Source organism: Camelus dromedarius, chromosome 8 (genome assembly GCF_036321535.1).
Source record: "Camelus dromedarius isolate mCamDro1 chromosome 8, mCamDro1.pat, whole genome shotgun sequence".
Taxonomy (NCBI): Eukaryota; Metazoa; Chordata; class Mammalia; order Artiodactyla; family Camelidae; genus Camelus; species Camelus dromedarius.
Window position 1 is genome coordinate 3,907,453 of NC_087443.1, and position 21,985 is coordinate 3,929,437.

General features: G+C 43.3%; 1 long non-coding RNA gene across 5 annotated transcripts; it reads left to right on the plus strand.

Moving 5' to 3' along the window:
* The first annotated feature begins 1,518 nt into the window (after positions 1–1,518).
* Positions 1,519–20,469, plus strand: LOC105088838 (uncharacterized). Of its 5 annotated transcripts, none has more exons than XR_010381822.1 (9): positions 1,519–2,025; positions 4,797–4,894; positions 6,321–6,390; positions 6,710–7,275; positions 8,512–9,034; positions 9,737–9,789; positions 12,199–12,334; positions 14,597–14,686; positions 19,358–20,469. It is a non-coding gene; the product is annotated as an uncharacterized LOC105088838 (long non-coding RNA). The 5 variants fall into 5 exon arrangements; XR_010381821.1 differs by lacking the exon at positions 6,710–7,275 and having other exon boundaries at positions 1,527–2,025; positions 8,512–8,658; positions 8,855–9,034; XR_010381819.1 differs by lacking the exon at positions 6,710–7,275 and having other exon boundaries at positions 1,528–2,025; positions 8,512–8,658; positions 8,866–9,034.
* The last annotated feature ends 1,516 nt before the right edge of the window (positions 20,470–21,985 follow it).

A 21,985-nucleotide genomic window follows, 5' to 3' on the forward strand; every position in this document is an offset into this window, starting at 1 on the left:
TAATTACATAAAACCAAAAATACAAAAATTAAATAACTTTAAATTATATAAAATAACCTTAAATTTAAATGTTTAAGTTATACTTTATCCATTACGATTACTACACAAGAACTTTGTAGGTGCGATTACGACTTCTCCACTGACCAATGGAGAGATCTCTATAGTGAGAAGGCAAAGAGAACCCGCGTCACTGATTCAGTTTGCCTAGGATTGAACCAGAAACCAAACCAGTGCCGTGCATGCTTAGGTGAGGTTTTCTGTTTGTGTGTTTAGCAGTAGATGCTGTCAGAAATACAGAAAATACAGACACGTGGACAATTTTGGGGGCTGCACGTGGGAGCACAAGCATGGTGTGGGAAGACCTGCAAGCTAGAGTCACAGCTTGGGCATCTGACTGCAAGCGCTGGCGCGGGCATCCTGTTTTCAGCCCAACCCCTAGCTCATAGCTGCAGTACTTTCCATGGCCTCTAAATCATTCTTGCTTTCGCTATTTATTTTTTATGCAGATGTGGGGAACCCCTTTCAGACTCACTGTGTCAGTCTCTGTGGGTGGTGCCAGCCTGCACCTTTGCGAAAATGAGCTTCTAGGTGATCGTGGGTGCACCTTACAGACCTCCCTTTGGCCCATCCTCACAGGCACACCTGATTTAGGGTCCTCAGGCAGGCCAACCTCCAATTAGGAATCGACGGAGTTGGTGTAGATTGTATATTAATTTAACGAGGGCCTCCTTTCTTCTTAAAAAAGTAAGGGGCAGGCGCGAGCCGGTCAGACTCCACGCAGCGATGGTGGAACCTGTCCAAAGCGCGCGGAGGGGATCAGCGCGGGAAGCCGAGCCCCCTACCTGCGGGCGCGCGCACGCGCTCGCCTCGCGCACGCCCGGCCCTTCCTTTGGGCGCCCGGCCTCGGCGGCGCGCGGGGCAGATGGAGCGGGGGCTCGCGGATGCGCCGCTCGCGTACAGCCTGGATCCCCGGGCCCTGCTTGGGGCGCTGTGCCGCGGGGAGGCGTCCGCGGAGCGCGTGGAGACGCTGCGCTTTCTTCCGCAGCGGCTCGAGGACCAGTAGGCGCGCGGGAGCGGCGGTGCGCGAGGCCGCGGCCGGGTAACTGACGCCGCTGCTGCGGAGCCTGCGCGGGCGCCCCGCGGGCGGCGCGGACCCCGGCTCCCCGGCCCGCCGGCGCCGTCGCCTGCCGAGGGCGGCGGGCGCGGCCCTGCGTTCGTGCGCCTGCCTCGCCGGGGGCCCGCATTGGGCGGTCGCCCTGGCCGAGGAGGCGCCGCGCGACTTGCTCACCGTGGGGCCGGCGCCCGGCCTCGAAGGGGCCGCCGAGGCGGCCGTGGAGGTGCTGGCGGCCACGGTCCCCTGCCTGCGGCTCCGCGAGGACGCGGCGCGGCTGGAGCGGGTGGCGCCGGCGGCCCGCGGCCTGGCGCTGGGCGGGGCCGACGCGGGGCCGGCCGAGGGCGCGGCGGCGCCGGTGGCCGGGCGGCTGCTGCCGGCGCTGGGCCAGTGCGGCGGGGCGGCGCTGCGGGCCGTGGGGGGCGGCCTGGTCGCGCCTGGGGCGCCCTCGGGGCCGGGCCGCGTCGGGCCGCAGCTGCTGGTGCTCAGCGCCCTGGCCGAGAAGCTGCTGCCCGGGCCCGGCCGCGCGGCGCTGCCAGCGCTTCTGGAGGACCGTGCAGGCCGGGCGGGCCCCGGCCGAGGACGCGCTGCCTGCTGCAACGGGCGGTGGAGGTGTCGGCGGAGCTGGGGGCCGAGTGCGCGCCCCCCCCTCCCCCAACCCCGGCAAGGAAATGGCACTTGCCTCTCTGTCCCCCGGCCCATTCCTGCTTGACTTTCTGGGAGGGAGGTCTTCTCCTTCCGCCAGTCAGCTACCGGGGTCGTCTCCGGGATCCACACAGAATTTGATTATTCTCACGGTTCCCAGAAAGCCCGAAAAACTTGGGGAACCTCATCTCAGCGTTGTTCTTTGAAGTGACACACATCACTGGAGCCGAGAACAGTCTGCATTTCCTCACCTTTCTGACCCACAGCAGGTGAGATACTGCATCCGTAATTTAGGAAGGGGACTGAGCCCCTGCAGGGTTTTACAGACCAAATTGTTACTATACCGTGGTAGGTCCGTTCTAATGAAGGGTTAGCGCCCATCAGAGGGGAAGGAAAACTATTTGCATGTGCTGATGGATGAATTGAAGCTTGAGTGTTAGAATTTTGTCCTGGAAACCATCACACTCTTTTGAAATTTCCCTTGGTAGTTCTTTAAGCAGGATTTGTTCAGCATGTAGGCCTTAAGTCGACCTTTTGAGGGTATTTTTGCAATTCATTTAAAAGAATGAGGTTTTAATTTTTTCTAACATTTTGAGCCTGTGTAGGAATAAATTCCTACCGCTTTATTGCAGAACAAGAGCAGATGAAATAGCAAGGCCCTTCGGTTTGGTTTGTTCGCTGAAATACGTGGTCATCTTAAGTTCATTTTGAGCTGTCAAAATCCAAAGTGGATTGAGTGATTCAAAACTGCCTCAGTCGATAGAAAATTTCTACTCTTTTCACCTGTAGCTGCCCACTTACTTATACTGGTAAAGGATTTTTGTTTGGTTGAAGTTGAGAGGAGATTAGATTTTTATGTAAGCTTGAAACATGAAATAGTAAATATTTTAACGGTCCATAAATTGGTGATCATCCAATAAGAGTTGTCGTTGGAAAACATTTAAAAAATTACCAGAATTAAACATGCATTTATTTTAAAGCGTCAATCATTCTGCAGTTTTAAAAATAATGAGCTTTCCTTGCTTGCCCCTCCGCCCTAGTATCCTTCCTTTCAGAGAGATCAACCATCTACCTCTTCTAGCTAATTATTTTGATGTTTACCCCTCTATCTTTAAATAATCTAGTTATATCATGAAATCCTTTGTCATACTTATCATTTTGGTTAAGTGTGGGTTCAACATTTACAAAATTATGACCATGAAAATACTGTTCACAGGTGATCTATGTAGTAAACTATGACGATTTTTTCCCTCCTGCAGGTTTTTCCTAGATTTGTGTCATTTTAAAATTTGTTTAGTTGTCTTATCACTAATTCAGCCCCAAATTCTTGTTGTCTAAGTCTTTCCTATACAAAATCAGATCATCCATCATTATAAATTTTCCCAGAGAAGTCTCTCCTGGTGTCTTCTTACAAGCTCAGCCTGGTACACAGCTGACATTCTTAGATCTGCCTTCACGATCATCCTGGGATTCCCTTTACCTGAGTCCTATGGTGGGGCTGTTTTTCCTGGACTTCATATCTTCTTTTTTTGGTTTACTCATTTGTTTTGGTGTAGTTCATTTTCCAGTAGTTTCCTGATTTTTTAAGATCTTGCATATCTGATAATTTTGTCAAAGGATCCTTAATTTCTGATATGTTTTATTTCTGTCCTTCCCATCTGACACTTTTTTATAGTTTCCATCTCCTGAAAGTTCCCATCTGTTCATGTATGTTGTCTACCTTTTCTGCTAGATTCTTTAACATGCTAACCATCATTGTGATTACAAGTTCTATACGTGTACCATTTCTAAGTCTGATTTTGTTTTCTGTATTATCCTTTAAAACTTGTCAAAAATTTATTTTCTTTCTTAACTGCTTGTTTTTTTAGTGACCATTGCTTCCTCTTCTGCTTGTACAGAGGCAGAACAGTTGTGTGTCCTGTCTATTCTCGGAGAGGCGTTCTGCCCTTTGGAATTCAGAACACCTGGTTGCACTGCAACCTCAACTCTCTGAGCTTAGGAGTTTGTAGACTATCCAGACTTTTCTCTTTGTTGGTATGGCAGTCCTATTCTCTTGTGGCTTTTTATGTCCTAAGTGGGAGCCAAGACCAAGCATGTCTAGACACCTTTGTTTTGCCCTCACGTTTGATCATTCTACTGACGGTTTGATTGGGGTAGAGTTCTAGCCTGGAAAACATTTCTGTTCAAGATTTTAAAGGTGTTGATCTGTTGTCTTAGAAGCTAGAGCTTCCATTGTTACTGAGTAGAAGTCTGGAACCATCCTGAATCGTGTTTGTTTAGATGTGATGTTTTCTCCGTGGAAGATCGTGGAGGCTGTGTCCCCGGGGTCCCGCAGTCCCAGTTTTGGCATGGGCCTGTTTGCACCCTTGTGCTGTGCATTTGGTGGATGTCTTCGATCTGGAAATCATGTCCTTTGGTTCTGGGAACTTTTCCCAAATGACTTTGCTTTCCTTCCTCCCTGTTCACTTTCTGTTCTCTTTTTGAATATTGGACCGCCTGGACTGGTCTTCAAGGCATCTTTTCTCTCTGATTTTCTAGGGTTTTGTCTTTTTGCTCCACTTCCTGGATGATTGCCTCAACTTTATTTCCAGTCCCTTCTTTGAGTTTCTTGTTTTCGCTATCAGTTTGTGTTCTCATGAGATCTTTTTCATTCTTGGATTCTCCTCTTTTTAATAGTATCTTGTTCTTATATCATAACTGCACTGTTTTCTCTTACCTCCCCTTAAAATACTAGTGAAAGTTTTTTTCTTGTTTAGGTTTTCTTTTTCCTGCATAGTTTTGTTTTTTCGGGATTTCCTTGTTTGTTTGTTTTAGTCTCAATCTTCGGAGGCTTCTCTGGATGTCTGGTGACCCTTAGATACTTGCTCAAATTTAAGAACGTAGAACCAAAAGTCATGTTTAAAGCTCCCCATTGTTACAGAATGCAATGTTTGGTAATAGTGGCGTAATTTTAAGAACTACTGTTATTTAGAAACTTAATGAAGTTTCCTACTTTAGGAACTAAATCTTGGAACTAATTTTCTTTTTTAAACCATATTAGGCCCAAGTCTGTGTTGGTGGTCTGAGAAGGAAAAAGATGAGCTGCTAAAGTTTTAGGAAAACTGTATTTTAATTATGGAAACTCTTGAAGGAAATCAGGTAAGTGTTTTCCTATATTAACAATCCTGTGTAGATGCAGGTTTTTGTTTTCTTTTTCTTCAAACATTCTGTAAAAGTAAAAAAGACAAAGAGACCAGCTTGGATATAGCGTAATAGAATACAAGTGTACTTTGTTTCCTGGTGTAGATTCAATTTAAAATTGAATACAAACTCAGGAAATTGAATAATACTTTCAGTTGATTTAAACTATCATTCAGAGAATTTGGTGTATTCAATCTTCCCTGACATTTACTTCCTAAGTGTTTGTTAGTTTTTAGTTTCCTGATGTTATGAGTTATCTCCAAAGAAATACACGTGTAGGAAAATATTACTAAAGTCACACTTAAAAAATATTACTTAAAGGTAAATTGTTATTAAGTAAATAATGACACTTTGATTTTTTTAGGTTTTCTTTTCTTTTCTTTTTAGTTTCTTTTTACCTTTGCATAACTGGTCCTGAGGATGGAAACTTGAAAAGTCATTTTCAGTTTGAGTTCGTTTTTTTTAGCATCATGGAATTTTTAAATTGAGAGGAATCTCTTAAGATTGCCTAATGCAGTGCAGTGGTTCTCAAACTGTAACAGTCCTTAAAGTCTCCCAGGTGGCTTAAGTATAAATTGCTGGGTCTGGGACCCCAAGTTTCTGATTCAGTAGGTCTGGGATGGCACCTGAGAACTTGAATATTTTACATGTTCCCAGGGGAAGCCCTGGTGTAGGGGTTCCCAGTCTGTAAGCTGCAGGCCACGCGGGGGCAGCCGTCTGTGGAGTCGTTACCAGGTGTCAGTGCAAACGCACGCTGAGCGCGGTGTGGCCTGAAATGAGGAATTACTCACATGTGCTAAATATATATGCAGATGCTTGGATGAGGAGTAGAGAAAGTCGTATGGAATTTTATGGTTTTCCTTAATCCGTAGATCTGTTAAAATCCCACTATTTAGAAATTCTGATTTACCTTTAATTGGAAGGACGTATAAATTAGCCTCTGGTATCTACAGCGCAGTCTAAGAGTAAGGAGCACTGAACTCTGACTGGCTCTGCTTCCAAATGTGTGACCCTGAACGACGTGAGTGACTGAAGTGTTTCAGTGTTTTTTCCTCCTTGTGGTGTAGTGGTGTTATCGGCCCTGCCTGTTTCCCGGGACCGTTGAGGATTACACGACGTCCTTTATGCTCAGGCCGTGATTGTGACGTGACTGCAGCTGTGTTCTGGGTTACATTTGTTAGCTTTGCCCCGCTCCGTCTCACAGCCCTGAATTCATACAGTTGAAAAACTGGGCAAGTAGGCACTTTCTGCATAGTTTTTATGCATGGTGGGGAGACGGGGGGAGGGAAACAGATGGGCTACTGTTATATAAATAGATGAAAAATTCTTCTGAGTTTTTAAAGGTGAATTTTCATTTCTTATGGCTTTTTGCTTTTGTTTTCAGATACATGTGATAAAGCCAGTCTTACCAAAGCTAAACAAGCTGTTTGAATATGCAGTGTCAGAGGAAAATGGTAATACATTCATTTTGATTTTTTATAACATTTGTAGTTTTTCCCCTTGATTTTATAACTAACCCCATTCATTGTAGAGAATGTCATATGAATATAAGAACGTGCCGCCACCAAGAGACAGCTATTGACATTCCAGATACATACCTTGTGGGTTGATTGTAATATTTTTTTCTCACTCAGTGGTGTATCCAAATGCATTTACCTGTATCCTTAAATAGTCCTTGAAAACTTAATATCAAATGGCTGCAGTGTTTTCTATAATTTAGAGGTGTGGTAATTTTATAAACTTTTGATTATGGAAAATTTCAAACACATACAGAAGATGGGTTTGTATGATGAACCCTCATCACCCAGCTTCCACAGTGAGCGGCTTGTGGCCGGCCTCTGCCTTACGTGTAACCTGCCCTGCTGCCAAGGATTCCGAGGCATGTTCCTAGACAGCGCATCATTTCATCTGTAATTATTTCAGTATATAGCCTTAAGGGCTAAGGACTCTGGTAATGTTTTAGTGATGGCATATTATACATTTTAATAAGAACTCTTTAGTATTTTAAATTTTAACTGCTTTCCATTCTTATTGTCCATATATCTGTTTCATTGTTCAAGTTACTTTTTTGGGGTTTCAGTTATTGCTCTGTAGGTTGGACTTCCTAGGAAGAGAAAATTCCAAGGTATTGTTTTAAATGTGGCTTTTAGGTCCTTAATCAGTACGGTATTATGTGAGCATTTTAGGAGAAATAAAATGAAGCCCGGAGAGCTTCCTAAAATTATTTTCTGAAATTAAGTTTAGGTCAGTGGAACAGCTAAATGCAGGCTAACGGTGTCTTGTATTCACATGAATGATAAAGTGCTTCATTACCGTGTTTACGCACGAGATTAACCTAGGTAAGTGAGTTGTAGTGCCTGCTTTAGGTAATTACAGCTTTAACGGTTTGAGCCCTTAGGGACTGAGCTTTACTAGCTGATTGCTGTGCTTGTTTTCTGATACACTGGGGTTTTTCTCAGACTGTAAGAATCTACAGTCCCACCTGGGGCTAGAATTTAATTCAATCCTGTTGTGACTTCACTTATGCATTTACTATTAAAACGATTCTCTTATTACCACATTTTGCCCTCAGCTCTTGGCAAACCAAATCAAATAGCAGTGACAGATTTTGAAAAATTACCATTGCCGAAGAACTGAACAGGCATCTTGCTGTAAATTACACACACACACAGAGGCTGATTTATTTATGGAACGCGTGGGCCAAAAAAAATGCTGTATTTTCAAAAATAGAATTAAAGGATATTTCCAAAGAGTTAAAGTATCTCTAAAGTGCGTATTGATTTCATTTTTTGTTTCTCACTCATGTATATATTTGCTTAATAGATGTTTACTTTAGTGCCCAGAACATCCTAAGCACTGGGCTAATGTGGTGAAACAGACGTGCTGTTCTGCACTTGACTTTTGTCTGTTTTCCATGAACCAATAGTTTTGATCATAAGTCCCATACAAGGGGCTGAAATGAACTCTCCAGGGAGCGAGGCCACACCCTGGAGAGGGCAGGCAGAAAGGGCCTGCCTGAGGAATGACGTGGAAGTTGAGGAGGGGGCTCTGGGTGCAGGAGCCCTGAGATGGGACCAGAGGAGCAGACCAGGGAGGCACAGGATAGTAGTGTGGGGAGGGGGTGAGGCTGGGACAGTTGTCAGGGTCAGTTCCTGCCTTGTTCTGATTCTGTTACGAGTTTTGAGAAGCCACTCAAGGGTGTTCAGCAGAGGAGAGTTTCAGGTTTCTGTATGAGAAACAAATGGAAGTAAGGTTGAGAGAAAAATGGACTGAAACCACCCTGGATCTAAGGTTCCAGCCCACGTGCGTGGGGTGACATTTGATTCTTGTAGCCTGTAGCTGCTGTAGCATTTGCTTGCTGTCTTTCTAAATAAAACTATCTGAAAACGGAATACTGAAGTTATTTTGGTTCCTCAGTAATTAGACACTCTTGGATGTGATTAAAAAGAAACTCAAGTTCGTAGCGGTGCGGGGAAATTAATGTTTGTGCGTGTGATTGTTTATGAATATATCGTCCACTGTGGAGGGACACAGTGTGAGAAGCAAATGTCAGCGCTGCGTGTTTATTTCCACAGGATGCTGGCTCTTCCACCCATCCTGGCACCTGTGTATTTATAAGAGTGTTTGAAAGTGGAAACAAAATCCTGACCAAAGAAGGCATTACCCATTTTTTGGAGCTGTGTGAAACAAGGGTTCTCCCATTTTCACCAGAATTTTCTGAGGTAATGACAGTGATTCCGTCCACGCGTTGCCTCTGTCAAAGGACGAAAGGCGAAGGCATCCGTTGCAGCAGATGAGATCTTCAGAAATAAATACTAGGGCTCTAAGATTATGAGTAACATTTTACAGATTTGCGTACGTCAAATCCTGTTTCTCTAAACTCAGCTATCGTACTTGGAAAGACTTCCTGTAATGTAGTTTGTCGACAGGTTGCCGGCCTCGTGACCAGTGTGGAAAAGGAGCTCTTTGGTGTCAGTGTTCTGAGCAGAAGTCAGCAGCATGAAGACTGCGCTAGAAGCTTGTCGGCGGTCCTGTTCCACGGTCCTGAGTCTCTGAAGTCCTGCTGCCTGTCTCGTGATGCCGCTCCCCCAGTTCTAAGTCAGTGAATTGCTATCCACTGTATTGAGCATACGTGGCCTTTTGAGCTGTGGTATTAGCGTCTACACTTCCATTTGTCAGAAAGCACCCAAAGCAAAGAGATTGTGACGATCACAGCTGTGCTTTCAAGTTTTATATTATGGTGCCTGTGAGCCATACGATCACTGACTCGGGGATGGTAATTGAGCCCCCCTTTAGAGGGAGCCTCAGTAAACTTCCCTCATCGTCCCACGGCGTGGGCGGTGCTGGACTAGGCGTCGCTTCCCTTTGTTCCCCAGCGTCTTGCTCTCCTGTGAGCTTGCTTTTGTCTAGTGATGGTTTTGAGGCTAGACCTTTACCTTCCAGGCACAGGGGCTTACATTTTCTCTCGAGTATCTTTTTGTTTTTCCTTTGTTACTACCTTTATTTTCCACCATGTGTTCCTCCTTTGTATTCCTTCCTTCCTTCTTAACATGTGTATTCTCTTCTCAGTGTTCTGTAGGTTTTTATCAGGTGGGGAAGTTCGGTATTTTGTCGTTCTGGTGGAATTAAGGTGTCCTCCAAGGCTGTCATAAGCTAACCTCCAGCAGAAGAGATGAGCTTTGCTTATAACGGCTCTTCTGTAGCCTGTGCGGGATGTGCAGGTGGGGCAGGCTGGCTTTTCAAAATTACAGTTACAATTTAACACCAAATACTGTTTTCCCTTTTTTTTTTTTTTTTTAGTTTATTGTCGGACTGTTGATGGACACACTTTCAGAGAGCTCTCTGTATAGCAGGTAAACATGCATTGTTATCAAGCAGCCGTGCAGTGATATGTGTTTCATAGACAAAGGTAACACGAGTGTGACAGTGACCAGGCTATAATGCATTTGGTGCATAAGTACACGTTGCCTCACAGACGTCCAGCTCTTTCCTGCCATGTTATCCCTTCTGCGTTTGTTACTCCTTTTGCCTTTTACTTCTATCAGGTGTTCCTCTTTTCTTTTCATTCCTACTTGGAACCCTTCCGTTCCTGGGCTTCCGGAATGAGTATCTCACAGAGCTTACTTCCTTTCCCTCACTCCTGCCTGGTTTCCGCCCTCTTGGAAATTGTAGTGGTTTGGGCTAACCAACGCTTAACCCTTTATTTTCCCCTTTTTCTTTCGATTTTGATTCATAGAAAAGTTGTGAGGATAATATAAAGATGCTCATTTGCCTTTTACCCACTTCCCTACATGATAAATGTTTTGTTTAATCGTCACCTCTCTCCCTCTGTGTGTGTGTGTGTGTGTGTGTGTGTGTGTGTGTGTGTGTGTCTGTACATCTGTTTCTTAGTTCTGTCCCCAAGCAGACATACTCATCTGCATCTCAGTGTCTGTCCATTGTTCATCCATCCATATTAAAAACCATCTTTTAATGCACCCACTTCCAGAGCAGCACCAAGAGCCCATTCTAACTTCCCTGTTTCCGTATCTGATGGGGCGGCCATTCTCCAGAACACAGCATTTATTTCCCACCTTTACCCTTTGTCAAGGTTGATAATGAGAAGAGCTGTTCTGTGGCTTGCTAGAGTTTGGAAGTTTACAGTCTGGGGATGAATTTGCTGATCCTGTTGCCCATAGCACTGTGAGTGACAGGGTAGTGGTCAGCGCCCCTTAGAGGCTGGGGCCCTGGTGTCTGTGGCGGTGCCGGGCACCTGGTAGACCCTGGTCCACGTGAACAGTGAAATGGAAGCTTGGCTGTTACCATGTTGCTCGTGTCATGAGTGAGGCGTTAGGCCACCAGAAGGGAGGGCAAGTGAGACGTCTCCTTACACTTTCTACTTTGTAGTTTTTTTGGTCAACAATTCCCAGTGACTATCTTAATCATATGCAGTTCTGTGCTAGGCACTTTGGGAGATATAAAATATGGGTAATACCCTTCCAGGAGCTCCCAAGGATTTCCTAAAATCATCCTACAGTGATGATCTGAGGAAGCAGTCAGATGTTCATTAACTACATGGCGTGAGGTCCTTAAGGTACCACACGTCAGCAGAGAGTGCACAATAAAGCACCACCCCTTTGTTATCTCAAAATGGTTTAATTATGGTGATTAAATCCAGGGTAGGGAAGAAATAGCCTATGAGAAAGATCTAAGATTATTGTTTGCAGATACCAGAGGCCAGTTACCCTTGGTATTTATCCTGTTTTTCTTTTTTTTTTAATCTGCAACAAAAGATGGCTTCCAACAGTAAAAAATGTATCTTTTACCTTAACTTTAAAAAAATATATATAGCTGCATGGTTATCAGAATCTCTACAACATAGTAGAATACTTATCTTACTAAAAGGAATGAAATTGAAATAATGTGGATTTTTTTTCCAACAGCCTTTTTAAGATATAATTCACATACCACAAAATTTATTCTTTTAAATGGTTCAATTCAATGGTTTTTCATATAATTACAAAGTTGTATACCCATCACCACTAATTCCATAGTATTGTCATCATCTCGAGAAGGAAACTTTGTGCCCATAAACAGTCACATCTCATTCTCCGTTTCCCCAGCTCCTGTCAGCTAATTAACTTTGTATTCTCAATTTTTCATATAAAAAGATTTGTGTATTTGCATAATCCAAACATTTCATATAAGGGAAATCATATAATGTGGCCCTTTGTTTTATGTCTGGCTTCTTTCATGTAGTATAATGTGTTTAAGATTCATCTGTTTTGTAACATGTGCCCATATTTCATTCCTTTTCGTGGCTGAATAATATTCCACTGCAGAGATACTTCACATTCTCTTTATCCACTCATCAATTGGTAGATGTTTGGATTGTTTCCGCTTTTAACTGGTATGAATAACTCCTTTGAATATTCACAGAACAAGTTTTTGTATGGACATAATCTTTCACTTCTCTTGGTTATATACCTGGAAGTGGAATTACTGGGTCGTATGGTAACTCTGTGTTTAGCTTTTAGAGGAGCTGCCTGTTTTCCACACTAGCTGCCCTGTTTTGCATTCCCACTGGCAGTGGATGTGTTTAGTTTCTCCACGTCCTTGTGAACAGTGGTTACTGTTTGTCCTTTGGATTGCGCCGCCCTAGTGGCTGTGCAGTTACATCCTTACGGGTTTGATTTGCATTTCCCCGCATGATGTCTGATGGTGTTGAGCATCTTTTCATGTGCTTATGGGCAACAGTGATTCCTTAAAACTTTTTCTTTCAGGTAGTTTCCTGTTAAAGTTTATTCAGAGGACGACAAGTAGACATTGGTGTGCTGTCCCCATTCTGCTTCTGTTTAAGGCTTTGGCAAATGTCCCAAGATGTAAAACTCTGTGTATAGAAGGCCTTCTTGCCCTCAGGTAATTTACTGTGTGTGTGTTCACATATGCTTATTTGTCAAAACTTTTTATTAGTAAGTTTTGTTTTCTCTTCTGCTTTATTAACCCATAGTGAGTGGTTTTAGTTAAATCTGGCATTGGCATTTTTTTAGCTCTTAATTTTATGTAAAAAACAGTAAATAAAAAAACTATTATTCATATAGTTGAACTTGTTTTGTTTTATGAATTACTAATTTAAATATATGCCTAATTTATACATATATACTAATATATGTACTAATATATAATATATGAAGCTGTAAGGAAAATATATAAACTAATATAGAGTAATGTATATTAATGTATACTAATTTAAACATACCAACTTAAATATATTTATATAAATTAAAGCAGTAATTTAAATTATTAAAGACTAATTTAAATATATTAAATTTATATAAATATATACTGTTGGATTTTGACCACTTTAAAATAAAGTCATTAAGTTGTTTTTATTATAATGATATGTAGGAAACTGGAGATAAAATATCCAATGGCAATATTAATTACAAAGTATTTGAAAAAATGTAAAATTCTTACTTTGAAACTATCTTCATTTATAGTCTTACTTTTAAAAGAGATTTGTTTCCTATTAAAATTGAGCTCTGTTCGAGGCCTTAGTGGAAAACAGCAGCTTTGAGACACTCCTGGCAGTGACCTGCATTAGAAAGGCAGACGTTACCAGCCCAGGTGTCAGTGCTCACAAGTGCTCAGAGCGGTCTTTGGGGCCGTGACGTGCATGTGTTTTCCCGGTGTCAGGGACGCCCTCCAGGGCACCTCGGTCACACATCAGATTCTGCTGAGAGGGGCGGCCCAGTGCTGTCTCCTTCAGACGGCCGTGGGTCTGGTGGATGTGGTGAGTTTGTCTTTTCGCTCATGTTAACTTCAGTTTACAAGTCTTTCTCAGTGGGTGGGTGTTCATGAAAGAGTTAGCTCAACAGGGCTGTGCTGCTGTCGTTAGAAAGCCCGGGGCGTCGGGCTGGCCCTGGGTGGCATCCGGGACCTGGGCCTCCCGGGGGGGCTCCCGCCACCCCGCCCACGGCAGAGCGGGCCCTGCGCCCCAAGTGCTCGTGCAAACGGCGCGGCTTGTGCTCAGCAGCCGTGTCCCTCCCGGCTGCCTGGGGCCCTGGCGCGTGCTACGCAGAGGGCGTCTGCCCCCAAAACCCCTGGGCGCCGAGTCTCTGAGCTCCCCTGGCAGACACTGTGCGAGCTGGTGGGGTAACTAGGGGACATGCTGGGGGAGCGCTCTGGGCGACTTTCACCTCGTTTCCTCAGTGTTTTTCTCCACATCTTCCAGTAAACTGACATTCAAGGAATACATACTATAGTCTGCGTTTTTTACAGAGCCCTGGGAACGCTATTGCTGAGAACGGGTCAGCAAACTTTCTTTTGTGAAGAGCTGGACTAGCATTCATTTGAGCCCTTTCAGTCATACTGTCCCTGTCACGACTCAGAAGCAGCCGCAGACCATTTATAGATAAATGGGCGTAGCTGTGTCCCAGTAAAACTTTTGACATGACGGGCTGTGAGTGGCTTTGCCAACCCCAGCCCCTGGCTTACAGCCAGGTATCTTAACTGTGGATGTGCAGTCTTAGGTGAATGAAAAGGTGTAAGTGGGTTTCTTAAGGCAGGGGTCATTTTTGTGGCTTTGAAAAGTAGGATTCACTTTTTGAATTTTGTTTATTTATTTTTATTGAAGTACAGTCAGTTACAATGTGTCAATGTCTGGTGTACAGCACAGTGTCCCAGTCATGCATATACAGACAGACATTCATTTTCATACTCTTTTCTATTAAAGGTTAATTACAGGATATTGAATGTAGTTCCTTCTGCTATACAGAAAAAAAAATTTTTTAACTATTTTTGTATATAGTGGCTAATATCTGCAAATCTTAAACTCCCAAATTTATCCCTTCCCACAAATTCACTTTTGATCTAAGGAATAAGTAATTCCTTACAGGATGTTTTTGTTTTTGCCTTTAGATTGTGACCATCTTGTCTCTAAGATGGTAACCTTGATTTTAAGGGAAGCAGATTGACAAAGTCCTCTTTCATTTTCAATAATGGTTAGTTGTTTGTAATCAGTATCTTCACCTTAAAAGTTGGATAACATTTTCTTTTTAAAAAATAGCTTTTGAATTAACTAATAGTGTTCTACTTTAAATAGTATGCTAGATTACTTTTACACTGATTTCTTATTCAGTTAAGAATTTTAAATGACTAATTTTTTCAAACTGTCCCCAGGAGAGAGTGTCACTGTTGGACGTCTCAACTTTTCTCATGTCTGTGAGGCAAGAGGACCCCTTAGGACGATGGACTTCACTGTGGACAGAGGTGAGATTGCAAATAATTTAATGATAGGGTCTTTGAAAACTTTGTGAAAAAACTCTTTCTAGTAGAATTCATTTTACATAAAATATAGTGATTGCTTTGTTATCTATCAACAGAGATTTTAAAAAATCGTTTACTTTCATTGAGTGGACTTAATTAATAATGCTGCTAAGATTCTGGCGGACAAGTGGGAGACAGGAACTGTCTGGGACAGAGAAAGCCCTGTTTAGAGGATAAGGTGGTGTCAGTGCTCAGATCGCGCTTCTGGGTGAGGTCTGCGTTAGGAGTAGTGGTGGTATTAGACTCAGAAACAGTGAGAAATGCAGACTCGTCTTTCTCTGTTTCCATTCGTTCACTGCACTTTGATCTGCTCAGGGTCCCAAGCCTGACGCTTGACAAATTCGTGATTCTTCCTGACTTTTTGCATCGAATTCACCATGAAACCGTCAGTCTCTTTCCCCTTTTCCAGCCGTTGCTCTAGGGGAGACCCTCCCCTGGTGCCGCCTCGGCTCTGGGGGCTTCTTCCTCCCCAAGAGCCTCATCTGCTCCCCCCATGAGGCAGGGCCTCAAGTCCCCCTCCTCCTCCTCCGCTTGGTTTTGAACAGGGGGTGGGGGACTCAATTCATGCTACTGATGTTGGCACTTCTCTGTTACAGACTCGGCTGAATTCTAATCTGTGTCCTCTGTAGGTTATATACTTTTTGAAGACAGGAGCCTTTTTTTTTTTTAATTTTGTATTTCTCCAGTGCCTAAGAGACCACTGAGACTCGGGATGTCATTATTTCCTATAGAAAGCACCTCTGGCTTCGGGGGCACAGAGAGAAACGAGAAATCAGGTTGAACTATGTTAACACAATTTAGGCACAAAATAATGAGGGTGCAGAGTTAGCGGAATGGCAGAGGGGGTGAGGAAGGGGCTACCTGGGGCCTTTAAGAATTCAAATATCACTTTATTTTCTTGATCATAGTACATCTAATTAGGTGGAATCTGAAAAATTTGAAACCGTGGAAAGCAAATAAAAATCACCTGTAATGCCAACCGTCAAATCCGTACTTTTTTAATTCTTAATTTTTTGAATGTGTGTATTCTCACTCTTGTTTTCTCACTATATGCATTTATTTTAAATGATATTTTAATACATATTATATTTCTAAGCAAATTAAGATTATACTGTTTTGAATTTTATTTTTCATCTTCACATACATTTGAGTATTTTACAGCATGTTGCTAAAGAATTTTCCAGTATGCGATATTTAAAAATTCAGTTGGGGGGGTAATAGCTCAGTGGTAGAGCACGTGCTTAGCATGCACAAGGTCCTGGGTTCAAGCCTCAGTACCTCCATTAAAAAAATAAATAAAATAAAAACTCAGTTGATTAACTATTTTAGAGTTTACTTAATCAGTTCCATTTGTTGGACTTTTGCTTCAAACCTTATTTCATCTAGAAATGTGTACAGCTAGAAGATAAGGATTTTAATGGGTCTAAGAAACAGACCCTTCTCACACCGAAAAATGTTAATTCATTTCTTGATGTCAAATATTCAGTGTTTAACTTTCTCCAGATGTTCAATTAATTTTTTTTTCCGTTTGTTTTTTGCATTTTGTGTGTTCAAGTATTCAGTTTTGTTCAAGTACCTAAATAGGGTCTGTTCATTGCAGTGAAACGTATAGTTTGCACATTGTGGTTAATCCATCCAAAGCTTATCTTGGTATCTGGTGTGAGCCGTGAGGTGTAAATGAAAAAAGTGCATGTACACATGTTTCAGACTGTGCTTAGCCCGTTCTCAGTATCTGCTGCGAGTCTTGTCTTTTCCCATTGGTTTCATCAGGCAGCTGCTTGTTTTGTTTGTTTTTAAGGAACCAGTCCTTAGATTTCTTTCTTTCTTAATTTCTCAGTTCTCTCATTCATTCATACCTGTTTTCATTTTTCCTTCTTTTACCTTCTTTTAGTATGTCTTGCTGATCTCATAGCATCTTCATTTATTGAAAATTCAGTTGCACACCTTCCACACACCAGGCTTTGTGCCAGGTGTTGGGAATGCAGTGGTCAGCAGATAAAGATGCCCTGTCCCCAGGAAGCTTATAGTTGAACCCAGACTTTAATTCTCTTTGTTTAATAATACAAGCGTATCTATATACAGATAGATAGGCAGTTGTATGAGTGTAGATATGGCTGTTTTATATAACTTTTGCTACAGAGTCATATTCTCATTATTGTGTAAATCTCTACTGTATAATGTTGAACCATAGAAAATTGTTGATATTCAGGATCAACACAGGATCAACCCAAAGAGGAACACAGCAAGGCACATGGTCATCAAATTGACCAAAATAAACGATAAGGAGAAAATATTAAAATCAGCAGTAGAAAAGCGACAAAAAACATACAAGGGAACTCCCATAAGGCTATCAGCTGATTTTTCAGCAGAAACTCCACAGGCCAGAAGGGAGTCGCACGATATATTTAAAGTGATGAAAGGGGGAAACTTACAATCAAGAATACTCTTTCCATCAAAAACTTCACAGATAAACAAAAGCTGAAAGATTTCAGCACCACCAAACCAGCTTTACAAGAGATGTTAATGGACCTTCTCTAGTCATCAAACCATAAGAATAGAGAACAAAAAGAACAACAACAACAAAAAAAACTTACAAAAGATTGCTTTGGCTGTTCAGGACCTTTTGTGGTTCCTTATAAATTTCGGACTTGTTTGTTCTAGTTCTGGGAGGAGTGTTGGGAGTATTTTGAGGAGGGTTGCACTGGATCTGTGGGTTGCTTTGGGGAGTGTGGCCATATTGATAGTGTTGGTTCTTCCAATCCAAGAGCACAAGAGATCTTTCCCTTTCTTTGTGTTATTTTGGTTTTCAGAGTATGGTAACCTCCTTGGTTAAGTTTATTTCTAGTTTATTTCTAGTATTTTGTTGTCTCTGATGTAGTAGAAATGTCTCAGTGAGTTAAAAGTTTCTGGTTTTTGAAGTGAAAAAAAAGTGAATGAAGGGCTGCATATGGCAACATATCTTTTTTATGGGTGAGTTGTATTCCATAGTGTGTGTGTGTGTGTGTGTATATATATATATATATATATATATATATATATATATATATATATATATATATATATACTGCATCTTCGTTATCTATTCAACTATTGATGTGCACTTAGGATGCTTCCGTATCTTGGCAATTATAAATAATGTTGCTGCTAATAGCAGGGTGTATGTATCTTTTTGAATTAATTTTTATTTTGTGGTTGGCTTTGTTCTTTTGTTAACTATGTAAGTTTAAAAAGCTAAAGCTCTAGACGTTCTCAGAAACAATGAACAGTACATATAGGTAAATTTTCAAAATATATCTGCAGTAAAAAAAAAAAGGGTCTATCAAGCCATGAGAGACATGAAAGAAACTTAAAAGACATAATACTCAATGGAAAAAGCCAGGCTGAGAAGGCTACAAACTGCATGATTCCAACCAAATGACATTCGGGAAAAGGCACAGCTACAGAAACAATAAAAAGATCGTGGGGAGAGGGAGGGAGGGATGAATAGATGCAGCACAAGGGACTTTTAGGGCAATGAAATTATTCTGTGCGATACTATAGTGGCTACATGTCATTGTGCATTTGTCAGAGCCCACAGAACGTAGAACATCAACAGTGAGCCCTACTGTAAACTGTGAACTTTGGTTCACAATACTGTGCCCATGCTGGTTCATCGATACTACCAAACATGCCACACTGATGAGGGATTTTCAGGCTAGGGGAGTATGTATGTTTGGATGCGGAGGACTGTGTGTGAACACGCTCTATTGTCTGCTCAATTCTGCTGTGAACCTGAAACTGCTCTAAAAGAATAAAGTCTATTTTTAAAAAAGAAGAGTATGGATTAATTTGTGATGTAATCTTAAAGGACAAATTATTCAGGCCTATAAACAGATTGAATAGCATATTCAATTAAAAACATGTGTCTTTAAAAACATTACTTAGAGCAAAGGAGACAGACATCAAAGTGTACAGTGTGATTTATTTCATTTTTATCAAGTTCAGCCACCATCCAACTGATGGATGCATGTCTTCAGTCTCTGTGTTTCCGTTGAAATGTGACAGAGGTGTGTATTCTGTGTTCATGGATATGGTTCAAACGTATGGTTCTTACATTGACTTTCTGGATACTGTTGAGGGTTAGGAATTTGAAAAATGTGTGAAATCATAAACTTAACATCGATACACTTCACTATATTTTTATTCTATACAGAGATAAACACAAAAAGAAAGAGGTAAGAAAAATCACCATTGGACAGTAAGGGAGAGAATGACACTTTGGCTACAGCCCCTCCCCTCTGACACAGCCCCTCTCCCACACGCTGGTAGCTGACCCATCCGGGATGTCAGTTGCTGGCTGGGTTCCGGGTGGAATGTTGGGGTGTCCCCCGGGGCTTGTTGTGGCTGGGGCTCCAGGGTAACCGGGCAGAGCCCTGGGAGGGTCCGTGCCATGGAGGGGCTGCTGTCCTCCATGGAGCTTGGCTTTGGGCTGATCCTGAGGGAGCTGAGCGCGGTCCTGGTGTCCCTGCTCCCCGATGGCCTGTCTGCTCAGCTCATGCTCCAGAGCCTCCAGTGGGAGACTCTGTTGAGTCTCCCTGTCCTCACCTCGCTGCTGGCTGTCTTATTTGGCTGCAGGCTCACTCACTCTGTTAGAAGTCGCCTGAATCACACACACAAAAAGCAGCTGGCACAAAGACTGGCTGCCCAGATCGAAATGAAGTGCCAGCTCATCGACCGGCTTTACGCGGGTAGACAGGAGTGTGCCGGGGTGGAGACAGCTCTGAAGAACGCCGGGCGAGAGAAGGAGCCAGCAAACATACCCGGCCTCGCTGCCGCTTACAGACACTTGGTGTCCGTCAACCTGAGTTCCAGGAAGGAAGTCAGTTGTGTCATCGAAGAACTGAGGAAAGAGAGATCCCTGCAGTTGATTCAAGCAGAGATGGCGGAGATGCGGAGAGTGCTGGCGTTCCTGGAGGAGGTCACCACAAGCAGCACATCGCAAGGGGCTGTTCCCACCGAGCCGGGAGACCCTGCGCCAAGCCCTGCTGGTCCCTCTCCCAGGAGTGGGCCCTCGTGTTAAAGCCGCGCTGTGCCCTCCCCTCTCACGCAGGCCTCCCAAGCTGCCGGGCTGCGTGCACTCACCCGGTCAGATCTCCTCCTGCGCTGCCCTGAGGCCAGTGGATGGAGGGCAGTCCCCTCCTTTGGACCAGAGTTCCTCCAGCTGTACCCGTGAGCACAGCAGTGAACACCTGCACGGTCAACTTCTCCATCTCCAATGTATTCGAATTCCCAGAACACACCAAGGAACGTGGGACTTCCTCAGTATTCACAGACTGCTTGGATTGTCTCTAATTGGCAGTGAAGGAAATGTGTTTAAGAGACTGATCTTTTACTCAGTTTGAACGTTCCTTGCACCCCATTTCTCAAGGCAGTTTTAGTAACTATTATACATGAGCTGTATAAGAGAACTGTATATACAGGTTTCTGTACACAAATATTGCAGTGTGATTTGATAATATGTGTAGTTTATCAGTATAGGCTTTTAGTTGGCCATGGTATTTTTTCTAGAGTTAAAATCTTAAAAGTCATCAGTTTAAGCTAAAGAAATGTTTATTCTTGAGTTTTGTATTTAAAAAAAAAAGACAATGTCTTTGAGATGATAATAGAGTATGCTTGTAAGAGTTTTTATTGAATAGTTATATTCTGTTGTAACGGTAGATATACTTAAAAATAAATTTGTTAAATTACATGGAGACTGTTTCTTTTTCCTGCAATAACGTTGCAGTATGAGTTTTCTGATCAAGAAGAAATCCACCTGGACAACTTGCGGGAACCTCCACACCCCTGCCCCTCCTGTCTCGCTTGCCATCTTGCACTCACACGTCAGTGGAAAGCCAGGGCAGGGTTGGGGTTTTCTTTTCACGCATAGTTAAGTTTTAGGCCCGCAGTTAGTGCCGTTATTCACAGACGATGTGCTCTCCCTGTGGAATGGGCGCAAAGTGGTTTTGATCATGGTGGAAGGGACGGAGCTCATAGCACTCTTTTAATGGAGGGAATCACGTGAATAAACGACAGAGGGAGCACCATGATGAGGTGTATGACATTTCCTTGAATTGATTAAAAAAAATTGCGCTTGGGTTGGAGAAGATAAATTAAAACTAAAACGTAGTCCTGTCTTCCTGATGGGGAGGACAGGATGATTCCAAACACATTCCAGGTGAAACAGAAGCGGTGGCGTTTCAGAGGTGACACACATACAAGGACAAAGAGGAGAAGCGGAAGCAGGGGAATGTGGACTGGTCTTGGCAGAAGCGGTCCTGAAGCCCTCTTCCAGGAAGGGACACCTGAGCATGAGGGACACCTGGAGAGGAGCTCTGTGGGTTGAGGGGACAGTAAGGTGATAGCTCTGAAGGCGTTGTCATGGTCACACTGTGTGTGAGGACCAGTCTGACTCAGAGTATCCATGATGCAGTGAAAGAATGGGAGAAGTGAGGGTACGGCTATCAGGGGTCAGAGGATGGAAGGAATTGACACCATGACACTTTGATTTCAATTTGAAAGGTTGTTGGCTACCAGCTTGGACAAAAAGATAAAATGGGTAGGATACCATGAGTGTGATTTGAGGCTGATGATGTTGGTGACTGGACCAGGGGAGCGATGGAAGTGCATGTGGAGCAGTGAAACTGGTTCCCCCTCGAGTCCTGCAGGCAGAGACCATGGGACATAAAGGGGTTTGTGGGTTGAGGAAAGCAAAGAGTTGGGATTGAGATAAGAAATCCAAGTGAAGCATCTACATCAGAGGTGATGACTTCCAGTGAAACACGTGTGAAAAACAGGAGTGCATTTGGAAGAGAAATTGGAAAGGGACTGTCTTGAAGAAGACTTTAGACAAGGTCCCATGACACCAGAGTACAAATGCCCAGTGCTCAGGGGGTACAAATGTCTTGGGGTCAGGGAGGGATTAGAAGGGCAGCTACAGACTCAGGGAGGAGTGTTACTGTAGCAGAGACACAGTCCAAGGGCTGGGTCAACTTCACAGGGGAAACTCCATGGGCCTGTTTGTGCTCCCAGGTCAGCTTGGGTTTCTCAGTACCAACAATAAAACAAAGGGCCACAGTGGTGATCTCCTTGAGTGTGTCCCCACGTGCTGCAGTTTGAGTTGTGCAGAATCCCCATCCTGGTCCCTTTTCACAACAAGGGAAGTGACACCTCAGGTAGTCACAGAGCCCTGGAGAGCAATGAGGAACGTGGTGTGAAGGATCA